The sequence below is a fragment of the Zymoseptoria tritici genome, chromosome 8, assembly GCF_000219625.1.
Source record: "Zymoseptoria tritici IPO323 chromosome 8, whole genome shotgun sequence".
Taxonomy (NCBI): domain Eukaryota; kingdom Fungi; phylum Ascomycota; class Dothideomycetes; order Mycosphaerellales; family Mycosphaerellaceae; genus Zymoseptoria; species Zymoseptoria tritici.
In genome coordinates this window covers 58,820-73,137 of record NC_018211.1, presented here as the reverse complement: position 1 = coordinate 73,137, position 14,318 = coordinate 58,820, and positions in this window count along the sequence as shown.

The window sequence follows — 14,318 nt, the reverse complement described above, 5'->3', positions numbered from 1 at the left end:
GGTCACCGGTTCGACCGGGCGGCGACATACGGATGCTGCGTGATCAATGTACGATGGACCCATTCGAATCTGGTTCGGAGATGTCGGCATGCTGAACCCACCCAGCAACCTGGTTGTTTGCTTCCTGTATCTCGGTCGTGCCACCTTGAAGGTGCGAGCCGTTCGGCGGCTAGAACGACGATCTTCGAACGGTTATCTCCAACCTCGCTGGGAGCAACGACATTTGAGTTCAAGCCTGTTGCTCCGACGGGATTTGAGACTTGCCCTTCACTAGTCTCAGGCGCTCAGACCACCTCGCTTAACGGGCCTATTAGCTGCAAGCAGCTGGCCCTACTGTAGGTGGTCTGAGGGTCCAGACGCGCTTTTTTCGTGATAGAGCGCAGCATTAGTATGTAAACACTACTAACATATAGTGTAGCATTAATAACGGCTAGTAGCGACGACAGCGACACTAGGTATAATATTCAAATTTCGGACACTGTAACTTTGTACAACTAGACCTGCTAAACAACCTCCTGCTATCTATTTGTCTATACCTCCTTAGTAGCGACCTCTAATAGAGCTCGCGTACCTCGCATCTTAACGACGCGTTTATATAGTAGGACGCGAGCTCTATTAGAGGTCGTAGTTGGCGACCAATGCTAACAAAACTATATCTACCAGAACCGCACGCGCTCCCTCTGTAAAGTTACAGTCCCCGATTCTCTAATAGCTCCCCCGAAGGCCCGCCGTAGATAACTAAAGGTTGCTAATCCCCGATCTTGCGCTAGCAATATCTCGAGCAGCTTTAGTGCTAGCAGCACCGGACAAGATAAGAACAGTATAGGGACGTTGGTCGTCGAGGAAAATTAATTATAAGAGTAGTCTCCTAATGTAGATATCGAGCGTATAGCTGCCCTGCTCGACTAGTTCGATAGGTGCCCGGGCGACGACGACAGTAGTAACAGCGGGCTTTCGGACGTACCTAGTAACTTCGACGATGTAGGAGGGCTTTAGGGTAGTCTACAAGCATCTATTAAGGCGTCCGAGGAAGATTTGTCTATACAGAAGGTCCTAGGTAGAGGGGATATAAGGATCTATTTCGCCAGGCGACGCGAATAGGTAGCTAAGATAACTGCCGCTCTGTTACGTACGCTAGTAGAGGTTAACAACGCAGGCATAGAGAAGGTCGTGCTTTAGGCGCTGCATAATGTATAGCGGCAAAACACTAACCCGGAAGCCGTGCGTTCTACCTAGCTCGGTCCGGTAGGCGCTAACGGCAAGCTAACCCTCGAGATACCTAAAGACATAGTCAGCAGTCTATTTGTACTGTCGCGCCGGCGGGCGTTTCTTTAGGTGCGTAATGTAATTAACTAGGCGATCGACGAGCCTGTCCCTATCGATAGCAGGCTACCTATAACTACTACTTAGCAGATGCATTTAGTTTAGCAGGCGGTGCGACTCCTCCTTCCCTACTACGCTCGCCTACCGCAGGTCCGGGCACTCTACTAGCTGCTATTTAACAACCGAGATCTTGTCTAGATCGCTGCTACGTCCGTAGGTAAGAGCCTTATCTTCTAGGTGTAGCCTATTATCCGCAATAAGATGTCGATCCTAATCTTGCCCTTAAACTAGATTGGCAGGGAACAGTTTAAAAGGATCGAAGGTATAGGAGGCAAGCTAGTTACACTAACACATAATACGAAGGCTAGTGCTACGGCGGACGACTAGAAACTCCTGTATTCTAGCAGGTGTACCTACTTAATGTTGTCTCTAGAGATAGCTATACAGTCCTAGTTCCGGAAGCTTATAATAAGGACCGACGTGCGGAAAAGGCTGGGAATACTCGTCTACGATGAGTTTTATCTCGTCTACTAGTAGGGCATTAAGGGAGGAGGATTCCGGAAACAGTATGCCTAGCTGAAGAACCTCCGGACTATACTTCACAAGCGGGTAAAGTTTTACGGCTACTCTACGACGCTTAATGCGTCCACTCTGCTTAAATGTTAGGAGGCGGCCGGGTTCGACCTGGATACTTAGCTTATTCGCGATCCGATCGATCGGCCGGAGATATCGATGCGGTGTTGTGCTATTCCGGACGGGATGCTAACGAACTAGCGGGCGCTTCGGTATCTGCTCGCAGACCTAGTCGGCCCGGATGGCGTTGCCAGACCTTAGAGCGTAGAGAAGACGGTTATCTTTATTAACAGCCGTGCCGGCATCTATACCGCTGCTACTAGTCTCCGGGCCTATATCTAAGTAAGGTATCCTAGTTAGCTAAGTTCGGACGAAGTACACTAGCTCGTAAGGACTTACTACAGCAGGACCGTAAGGAGGACTTAGGCAAATGTTATCCGAGAGTTCTAGAAGCCCGACTCCTATATCTGCATCCTTCTAGCTACTAAGGCGCTTAGCCTAGGGGTTAACTTACCTAACATCAAACGCATTGTACAGTACCGACTAGCTATAAACGGCACTATGCGTACTATTATCTAGCGTGCTAGCCGCGCAGTCTAAGACAGTCGAAAATAGGGAGCTAGTTCGTTTACGTTCCTGTATAATCCGTAGATGCTTAGTAATTAGGTTATGCAAAGGCCGCCGGACTCTTAGGTCCCTACGAGATAGTAGAGCTAAGTAGACGACGATACTACAACGCCTACGAGCTCTGACGCTAACATAGATTGCCTGTTAGACGCTAGTTCAGATGTCGATAAGCCTCTTTAGGTTAGCTAGTTAAAGAAAAAGAAGGGTAAACTAACGAATTAGCAGAAGCGCGACAAGATAGATAGATATGTCTAGAAGTTTGTTAACGCTTGTCCGCCGAGCAGCACGTCCTTTCTACTGTCTTGTCGCCGCGTTGTAGCACTTAAGTTGTTTTCCGAGGTACCTAGGCCGGTAGCAGGACGTATCTGTTGCGATATCTGCTCGCCGGCGTCCGCTCTGCCTTCGGATTATGTGCTCGAATAGGCGACTAATCTAGGTACTCGTACGGCGGCAAGCATTACCCGGCCATACCTTAAGTCGATCCGCGATAGTCTAATTAAATAGGAGTCCGGAGCCGCTTAGTTATACTATAGCAACGCCGTCTTTCCGGGAGTTCCTAGGTCTCTACTGCCTTTGTATATGGTTAACTACCTCGCCAAAGCGTACAGTGTAGAGGACGCGCTACCCGATTTTAGCTATAGCCGGATCTAGGGACTCTATATAGGTGTCGACTTTGCAGTCTCTTCTAAGTTGTGCGACATGCTAGCACTACAGTTGTCGACCCTACGCAAGGTCGCGGAGTCTATTAAAGCCTAGCGGCTATAGGAGCTTGCAACTAAGCGCGAGGGTCGGGAGAGGGAGCGCTAGGAGGAGCGCTAGCGCTAGCGGCTCCGACGAGAAGAGGCCTCTTCTAGTCGAGAATAGGATTGTTTCGCAGCCTCTTAGGAAGTAAGGTCTGCTAGTACTCCGGACCCTCGTATTGTCGCCTTTACTGCTAGCAGTACTCGTTCGGTCCTTGCTTATATACCCTCCCCGGTATCGCCTACCTCCTTAGTCGTTACTAGTTCTAAGCGCCGCCGAGGGAAGGCGAAAGCTCCTCCTCTGCCTACTCCCGGCTTGTCTACTAGCGCCTAGCCTCTACCTCCTGCGGCAGTTCCTAGCCCTACGGCGGTAGGCTCTCGGAAGGGCAAGAGCGCGGCTTCCAGTCCTGTTGTCGCCCGAGCCTCGCTAGTGCGCAGATTCGGCACAGAATTAGATCCTAATTGTCGAGGCTCTTATACGCCTACTCCTGTTTCTCTAGCATCCTCCGAAGCAGCCTAGTCGCCTATAACTATAGAAACATCTCGAGGCAGGAAGCGGGTTGTAAACGGGGTTTATTAGCGGCATCGACTCGGGTAGATTAATAGTTATGTAGATAAGCTAAATAGAGAGAAGAGGTAGTTAGCGCTAGGTAGTTTGTTTTGCTAAGAATGCTAAGTTATGAGTGTATTTTTAGCTACTAGGCTCTTAGTTAATATTAGTTAACACTATCGTCGACCTTATCTTAAGCTAAGTTAATATTAATATCTTATAATATAGATTAACAATAGTTAGCTTCTAGTTCTCGCCGTATACGTGGTCCTCGTCCACCTGCCCCCTAGTCGCTATCTAATTCGCCCGAGGGCTCGCCGCTACCTACGACCAAAGCTAGCTAGCAGACGAAACCTAAGCCGACTAGGAGGAAGAGAGGGAACAACTAGTATAGCGACTCGAAGTCCGCTCGCGAGAAAGTGGACTTTATACTACAGACTATTCGCGGGCAGCACCTGTCGTTCGAGGACTTCCTGACGCTTTATATAACAACTAAGAAAGAATGGAACATACCTAACTAGGGCGAGCGGGCGGCTACTAGGGCGGCAAAGTTAGCACGGATTCTGTAGGAGGATAAAGTAGTAGAGTGCATCGCACTACATATGTCTAATAGTAAGTAGCTAAGTACTGCGAGTCTAGCGAAAGAGCTCGAGGATCTAAAGGGACGGAAGGTAAGCAATATTAGCACGTATAGGTTCTGTTGCTAAGTCTATATAGGAATTCGGGTCTTAGGACAGAAAACTGCCTGTAGAAGAACTGGATTACAGAGACGCGGTAGCAGCTATAGGTTAGTACGTCCTATCTATTTAGGCTCTCGTAAAGGAGCTCTTAGGCTTGCCGGCAACTTAGGATCTCTCTAAGTTAATGCTCCGCCGCATTAGTCTTATTTCCAGTATGCTTCTACGTATAAGATATCCTCGATCCGGGAACTAGTTCGCTATGCAGTTAGGAGTGTACCTATAGAGTTAAGGTGTTAAACGTCGCGTTCTTGCGGTCCTAGCTGGACTAGGTATATGCGGATACCCGAAGAGTATATACTGTTGTAACTAGATGCTCTACGACCTAGCTGCCGGTCGTATTAAGGCATTCGGCCGGTCTAACCTTACCTATAGTATATTCGATAACCTAGACTACTTTGCCCGCGTCGGCTAGTATAGCTTCGGTAGGCGGGACGTCCTAAAACATGTTACTACCGCAAAATAGTTTAAGAGCATCGAGGTGCTACGCTTAGGCCTAAAGAAAGAACTATTCCGAGAGGATAGGCCGCTTTAGCTGCAAGACATCCTAGATAGCCCGGGCAACCGGCACGACGCTTAGCAGAAGGCGATCTTACTCCACTTAATCGCAAGTGCTATAGCAAGGGTATATCTAGCCGACGTTGCACAGGCATTCGGTATCGAATCTAACGATTCTGTTTTAAAAAAGAAACTAAAGAAGAAGAAGAATGTTAGCTAGGACCCTAGTATTAGTAGAGATACCGCTACCGGTAGCGAAGCTAACCCTAACGGCATCGACTAGACCAAAGTAAAGGGCTTCCCTTAATTCCCGGCTTTTAATCGTATAGTAAAGTAGAAAACTATTAGTACTACTATAAATCTAATCTACGAACAAGAGGGCACGACCGAAGGCACTTATAACGTTATAGAGAATATACTAGAGGAGCAACTTAAGCTTAGGGAATTGTACGAACAGGCCGTTAAAGGACAGAACGCGGACTAGATCTGCCGCCCTAGTAATTTCGACTGCTACGAACGCCCTCCTACTACTTAGACCTAGCCCTCTACTAGGCAGACCTAAGTGCCCGCTCCTCCAAATCAGTCGCCTACAGCTAATAACTATCGTCCCGGCACACAAATTCAGCCCCCCTCCTCGCAACATCAGCCGCCTACCTCGTAAAGCTGCCCTCCTAGCTCACAATATTAGCCGCCTACCTCGCAGAGTTAGCCTCCTAGCTTATAGTACTAGCCGCCTACCTTACAGAGTCAGCCTCCTAGCTTACAATACCAGCCGCCTACCTCGCAGAACCGCCTTCCTACGCTACGGAATCCGCCTCCTACTAGTCGAGACCAGCCCCCTAGCACTCGCAATCGACTACCTACGGACAGAGAACGTGCTAAGGACGACGTTCTGCATGTTCGACGGCTAGTCGAGGACTTTATAGGCAGTGCGTATAACCCCTCTAGGTATATTCTACTAATATACGGCGATCAGCTCTCCGTAAGCAATATGCAGACGTGGCTGAAGGAGTCCTAGGAGAATAAGGACGATTTTAACTGCATGCAATAGGTACTGCTATTACCTAGGCTCTTCTACCTTAAGATATGTCTAATACAGGCAATCGAGAACAATTTTAACGGCAGAGAGGGCTGCCGGGCTAAATCGTTACTCCTGGTATACCGGGAGATAATAGAGCGGAAGATATGTCCATTATTCTACGCGCCGTATAGCCACCTAGAACGACTGACACTCGACAGCTTTAATACAAGGGTGCTAGCATTCGTGTACGAAGAAATCGACCTAGTAGTTCCTAAGAGGCATGTTATATCTAACTATATCTAGGCGCTGTTAGCTGACGGCTTTATAGGTCTAGTCGGAAAGGTGTACGAGAAGGTGTTCTCGCCGTCTGCTCGTCGCCTAGAACCCGATGCTATTAAAGCTAACACCTAGAAGGCAAAGAATTCGTACTCCTCGAAGAAGTAGTAGGGGAAGAAGGCAAAGGCGACTAAAAAGGCAGCTACCCGGATCGATAGAAACGAAGAGCAGAGAAACTATGTCCGATTCCTACATATCGTCGAGACGTATTATATACTCAGCCGGGCTGTTAAATATGCGGACATTAGCCTGCTACGTCGAGTCGTTAACCGCTGTATCCTAATCTTCCATACACGCAGCTACAAGAATTACGCTTTTATTATGCTATAGATGAAATAGCTGACCGATTCTAAGGCATTAGATCCGGTGCTGCAAAGAGCGATGCTAGCGAACAGGTTCGTAAACATAGCGGGTGCCGAGGATAGTTAGTTCGAGATTAACCGGGCAAACGAGTTCCTTAATCGATACCTAAAGACTCTTATTAGCAGCCGCCGCAATAGGACATTCGACGTCGAGAATTAACTAGAAGAGGCAACCCTCTTGGCAACGCATACTAGCTATCTACGAGAGGTTATAGAGGCTAGCTTCGGGGAGTCTACAAACACAAAGCACACGTCCCTAAAATTAGTTAAAGAGGTACATACCGTCGCAGCGGCATGCTAGGACGAGACGTTAAAGACTAAAGAAGTCGATCCGGATCCTAACGTAGTAGCCCAGTTTTACGCTATGGACCTGTATGCTATAGGTATTAAGAACCTAGTAACTCTAGTTAAGAATGTCAGCCGTCTAGAACGCTTTAATAAGAACGTAGTAGTTAAAGGACAATAGATTATATAGGCCGACCAGCCCTTATTGTCTGTTAGTATAGAGCTTCCGGACCCAAGGACGGACCCTTACTTGCAACGAGCGGCAGCGACCGACCTAACACCTGGACTTATTATATTATCCCAGGATCCGATAGACGGATACGAATTAGAGCTTTCACAACAAGGCGAGGTAGAGTAATGTTAGTTACTTCGCCAGTCGCTACGTACTACACAGGAGCAAACCGGGCGCAGTAGGGCGCTGTTATGCGCCTGCTATCTTTAGCTAATTTACCGAAATTCACAGGCATTAATTATGTTAACTACACAGGTGCCTCCTAGTATATCTACCGCCCTATCGACATTATTACTCGGAACTCTTCTATCTACTAACAACATCTCGACTCTACTTTATCATCTACTTCCTTATCTACTCTCTTGTCTACTTTATCTACTAATTAACCATCTCTTCTATTACCTACCTTCGCGAACGCACGCGAACTCGAATACTAGCTTACTATAAGCACTCCTACGAGCGGCAGAAACCTCTCGGGTCTCTAGCGACCAGCCGACTTTAGCGAAGCCCTACTAGGCACTAATTAAGACTAGTACAACGCGGCATGCATCTAGATATAGGCGAACTAGTTCAGCTAGCCAAAAATACGGATATTAGAGCTCGAGGTAACAGCGTTTATCGTCAAGCTTCATAGCGTCCTTATATAGAAGGATAGTGCTATACTAGATCCACTTAAGAGATTTATACCCAGGTTACACGCCTCTAGCAGACCGCATACCGAACTTATGCTTCTCCTCGACAGCTAAGCCGACTAGGCGAAGCTCATTCCCCGGGACAAGATCGCTACGCGTATGCGCGGCCGCAACGATTTCTACCCGTATACAAGCACTACTTCGCTTTCTACGATCCTAGCTAGCTTTATAGTAGGCGCTAAGCGCATAGGCGAGCCGGAGGAGAAGGATAGTTAACGCGGCTACGACTAATACGGTCCATACGATAACTAGAAAGGCTTCGTTAAAGGCTACTACACATTCCCGGCGCCGGATAGTTTGTCCAAGCTCTGGTCGGGCGCGTGTACCAACTGCCTACTAGACGGTAATAAGAAGGGATATAGTATCAGCAGAAGGAAGTTATCGCGAGTTTACGACAGGCTAGCATCTAAAAACACGGCCAATACGTCGACTAGACGGCGCAACGATCCGCTATTAGCATTACTTAAACGCGTCCTAGCCGAAGTTAATATTACAGACATCTTCGACAGAGATAGTGTCCTAGATGCTATTAGCTATCCTACTTCGAACGACTCTATCCCACGAGACGACTACATAGTAGGTACACTTAACATTCCATTCGTCTTTAGCTAGTACGATACTACGGAGGCTTACGTCGGTCGGATGGAAAGCGTAGCGGCTAAGACTGCAGAAGCATATCGGACTGCTATTAGGAATGCCGCTATAGCTCGAGACCAAACCAAGATAGCCGCGGCCGAGGAGAGACAGGTGTCCTTATCCGGATCTAAAGACTCTGTACTAGTGTTTAGCATGCCGAAGGCTAAGGTCCGAGAGCGTAAGCAGTATAGGAGCACGAGATTAGAGCGACTAACTTAAGGCAGGAGGGTTCCTATCGACGAGGACCGTTCTAGGCGCCGCTCGGATCGAAAGAATTTGCCCGGCAGCTTCGGAGAAATAGACGTCGAAGATAAAGACGATCTAGTCGTCCCTTCGGCCCGGAAATCCGGAAGGAAGAAACCAGCACTTACCGACCTGTTTAGCAGCCCCGAGCCGGAGACTACGCTAGCGAAGAAGCAAGCTTTAATAATAAGCAACATCTTTAGCAGCTTACTAAGCAGTCGCAATAAGAGTCGCATAGTAACCTAGCCTTCCTAGCCTCGCGCCTCGCAGCCGCCTAGGCGGAGGGTCTACAAGCCGCGACAAATTTCAGACGAGGAGATAGTTAACGCCGGAGGGGACCGAGACGTTACTATAGAGTCCGTGCCTACAGGCACTATAAGGCCTAGCAGGAGCAACAAAGTAGACAAGAGTAATCGCCGCCGTAAGCAGTAGTTAGATAGCTATACTAAGACACTAGAGCTTGCTTAATTTATAGCGCCTGCACTACTATTTTGAATTCGCGTTTTACTTTATTACCTACGTAGCTGCTATACTGCCGTCCTATCGTTAGGATAGCCCTACAGGACTAGCGACCGCTTCTTAGCATTTGTTTAGCGCATTGCGCCTTAGATTTTACGAACGGCAGTTGCTCTAACACGACATACTAATTAGCAATAGACCACAAGCCCGTTATTAAAGGTCCGTTCGCACCTATCGTTAGGATAGCCCTACAGGTCGACAGCAAGTTGCTAGATACATTCTTCGAATTAAACCTTAGTATCCCTATTAGCTATCGCCTTACATTACTTAGGTGTTGCGTAAACCTAGTAGTGTTATAAACAGGAGCGCAGCTTCTTCATCCGTATTATACTTATCATCTAAGCTACTATAACGCCGGAGTCCAGGACTCGCATTATGCCTACGCTAAAGTAGGCGGGCCTAGTACACATACACGGACTAAGGAGTCTAACATAGCCTCGAGGCTCGTAAATATAAGAGGAGCTATAAGACGAGGTCTGAACCGTAGACCAGAATGAATCTTAGATCCGGCTATACCGCACACCTTATAATTCCTAGTACTACTAGAATAGCTAAAGTCACTACTAAGTCCTCACTACCGGAGCGAGGCTAATAAGCTATATAACCGACTTTACAGCTAAGATCTTACTGCTAAAGTAAGCCTAGTAAACTATGTAACCTAACCGCGACGATAAGTAATATCGTGCTCCCTAAACACCTACGTACAAGGCGCGACAGCAAACCTATTACGCGCTGTCATACGCGCAGGAGGGGCCGCGTAGTGAATTCACGAGCTAGCTAACGTACTAACTAGCCGACTCGAAAGCGGTAATTGTGCTAGCTGCATAGAGGGCAACCTACGTATATCTATAGCCCTACTAACCTCGTTTCTTAATCTTCTTTCTCTATCCTTTATTAACCTCCTTCCCCTTCTGCCTTCCTTACATTATCTACTACATTATCTATTACACTATCTATTACACTATCCGCTACACTATCCGCTATCGTCCGCTTACGTCGAGCAGGCTACTATTCGTAACTGCGCTACCTTATCAGAAGCAGCTATTGTAAGCTTATAACTTCCTAACATTTACCGCGATTTACAATCTAAAGACTAATAAGACTACAGCACTACCGAAATGTCCGAGACTCTAGGAAAACGCGCGAAGATTATCCGCGACGGTCTCGAGCGCCTAGCGAGCTAGGGCAATGCACTATCCGGAACAGACTAGGAGGAGTACGAGGCCGTTATAAGGTAGCTATAGAAGTATTAGTTCGGCTGCAAGCGAGTCGAGCATACGAAGGAGAGCATCGCGGAGTTTATTAGAAAGCTTTACTAGGCTCTGTTATAGGAGGATAGAGCGGCGGTGCAAAAATGTAGAGAGTTTATCCTGTCGACTTATGCAAATAGTCGCCCTTATAGCGAACTAGAGTCTATCCTAGATTCTTTAGCAAGCTAGGCGAGGCTTATTAGCCTATAGGAAATTAAGGACCGTCTACGCAGCGACATAAACGTTAACCTATAGGGAAGCGCCACGAAGCTTAGCGCCATCCTAGCTAGCTTTATAAAGGGTACAAATGAAATAGGCGAGCCAGACGATAAGGTAGGTTAACGTAGCTGCAACTAATACGGACTATCTTCAGACGCGAAAGGCCTGGTTAACAGCTGCTTTACGTTTCCTACGCCAGATAGCAAATCTCTCCTCTTCGGCGGCGCCTACACGAACTGCCTACTTAATAGCAGTTACTACTTATATAGCATTAGCATAGTCCCGGTGAAGAAGCGCGTGTCGCGTACGAGCAAAGGTAGCAAGCAAGAAGAAACTTAGCTGTTGTTATTGCTGAACAGAGTTACCTAGCAAGTGCGCATTAGCGAGATCTTCGACGATAGTGCTAGTATCCTAGACTCCGTTACCTATCCTACCTTAGACGACTATATCCGGGTAACTAACCGCATAGTAGGTATGCTAAGCGTTCCCTTTACCTTTAGCCGGAACGACGATGCTACTACATACGTTAGACGGATTAAGAGCGTATTAAAGGACGGAGTAGAGGAGTGTCGGTCGACACTACGTAATTAAGAGCTCCGGAACTTATCTAAGTCCGATACTAGAGATGCTTAGTCGATAGGATCGGGCATTTCGAGGCTAAGAATAAAGACTGCGAGTCTAAAGAAGAAGACGCCTCGGAGGACAACCGGTAGGATAGAGGAGGAGCTAGAGGAACTAAGGAGGGAGCCTAAAGACTTCGCGCGTAATTAGCGCCGCATCACCCGCTCGCAGAGCACTACCTAGTAGCCCTAGGCGGACGAGATAGAGGTAGACGATTAGCTAGTAAGCCGCTAACGTCGTCGCCGCTCTAAGAAGACTTCCTAACTCTCGCCAGAGTTTGTACGGGAGGACTTAGATAAGGATCTCGAGGGGATCCAGACGTCCAGCCGTCCCCCCTTTAAGGACAGCAGGATAGTTAGTTCGAAGGTAGATAAGACACCTAGCAAGAAGAAGAAGGGTAGTGTTTTCTCGGACATAAACTTAGGCTTAGGTTTCAGCCCGGATCCTAGCGCAGAACCGGAACCCCGGACTAGAGCGATAGGGATGTTCGACAGGTTCCGTAGCCGTAGCAGCCGCTTAGTTGCGCTATTAAGTGCAGTAAAGCCTCGCGCGGCGGAGGCACTAGCTCGTCGAGCATACAAGCCTCGGGATTAGGACACGCGTATAAAGGATCTCGGTAAGGACGACACGACCTAGGACCTTACTAACACGTCTACTAAGGCAGGAAAGCAGAAGCGCCGCGAGTCTAGCCAGGGCGGTCGCTACCGCGACCGCTAAGAAACGGAGCGATAGGTGCGGATAATAGGAGGGCACTACGGAGTATACGGATGTTTTAACTTGGATTTTAGTACTTTTATTGCATTTACCAGCATCGCGCTACGACTTTAGCAGAGCAGCATCGAACTTAGCCCGTCGTCAGGATAGCCCTGCGGGTAGAGCGATTGCTAAGCGAGCATTGGATTTTACGCATCGCGACTCCTACATAAGATAGGAGTAGAGACGAGACATAACGCGGACGGCGGTGGACTACAAGTCCTAACATCGCTGTCTAATTCTACCTATCGACAGGATAGCCCTATAGGTCAAAAGCATGCTTACAGTTAAGTCCTTTTTAATACAACCCTAGTGCCTTTATAACCCGAACTATCTTATTTACTAGTGCTCTAGCAAACGTAAGGCTCCCTTTTATTAAACATTGCTATATAACAATAGAGTTCGCTATAAGATTATAGAACACGCGAGGCGATTACTATTCTTATAGCACTTTAGCATAACTATTTATTAGATAAAGGCCGGCAACGTAGATAAGTCGACAGCTACGTGCGAATAGCAATTAGCAGCTAATAGAATTCACTAACGAGATGCTAATATTACGCCGCGTAGCCAGGCGACCGAATAGCATACAAAACAACCCCGTAAGAGCCCCTAAGACTTCTCTCGAACACTAACATTAACAACTATTAAGCGAGACTAGTAAGCATGCCTTAGCTACCTAGGCAAACATCCGAACTATACTAACATTCGCCAGATACTATGTGCTTCTCCTTAGACGACTAGTTAGTCTATCGTGGTATTAACCGCTACCCGAAGCAAGGTCTACGAAAGTTACGCGCCTTCCGGAACTACTTAGAAGAAGAGCGCCAGGCGCAGCGGCAGAACGAGCGTATAGCGCAAGAACAAGACTTCGAATCCGCATACGATCTTCTAGTACGGCGCCTATCCGACAACTACGATCAGTCGCGATACGGAGGCTTAGGATACTATGTAGGAAGCTCTAACTACTACTACATAGATAAGACATAAGAATTACGTTTAGGACAGCGCGTGGAGGGGAGGCTAGGGATAAGGCTAGATAACGGACGTAATACTAGAGATGCTAGGCGGACGACCCGGAATCTATAGCCCGCCTAAGTTAATAACCCGTTTATAACGCGGCCAGCGCCTCGCAGCATAGCGCCGTCGACTTATCGCAACACGGGACAGCATCCCCGTGTCGAGACTATAGCAACTTAGTCAAGTGTACGTAGTCGCTCTAGCCGACGACTAAGAGCTTATTAACCGCTATTAACGAAGTAGAACCTAGCGGATTAGTAGAGCAGGGCGGCAGCGATTAAGGCTAAGGAGGAACGCGCGCAGCAGCGTCTTGCTATAGCGGACAAATAACATAGTACTAGCAACGGATATAGGGGCGCAATAGACACAGGCATAGTAATTTTAAGCTTTTGGCATAAGAATCCAGCTACGATACTAGTTAGAAACTAATACCCCTACTACGCACGACAGCGATGGAATTACAGCATGATTTTTACAGCAGTGCAATTAGATCGACATACAGCTTCTTATATATACCTTAATTATGCGATAAAAGTGGTTTTGAATTTTCGATGTCGCGGCGCTACACAGTATCACCCAAAAACGCTGCTAGGCCCTTAGACCCTCTTAGGCGAGGCGCTCGAAGAGGTTAGTGCTCGCCAAGAGGGTCTGTGCTTCTGAGACTAGCCCTTCACCGTGTATATACACAAGATGAGATGGACAGGTGAAGACAGATTCGACATCTGGGCGACACGGCGTTGGTCGGCGTCCTGTCGCAAGTCGGAGGTGCATGATCGTTCGTTACACAAGATGCGGCATTTGACAGAAACTCCAAACGAATTCCGCCCTTTGGGATTCATGTGCGTCGTCCACATGCACAATGGCGACGCCGCATGCCGACGAAAGAACGACGGCACATCACCACAGTGTATCGCAACGACCATCATATGCGCTGGTCCGTGATCTTTTCGGGCGGCTGGCACATGTGCCAGCCAGACTCCGCCGCATCAGGAGTGTGGAATGTGGAGCGAGCATGTTTGTTCGCGATCGACGCGCGCTGAGTATATGTTACCACTTAACGGCACAATCTTCTTCCACTCGT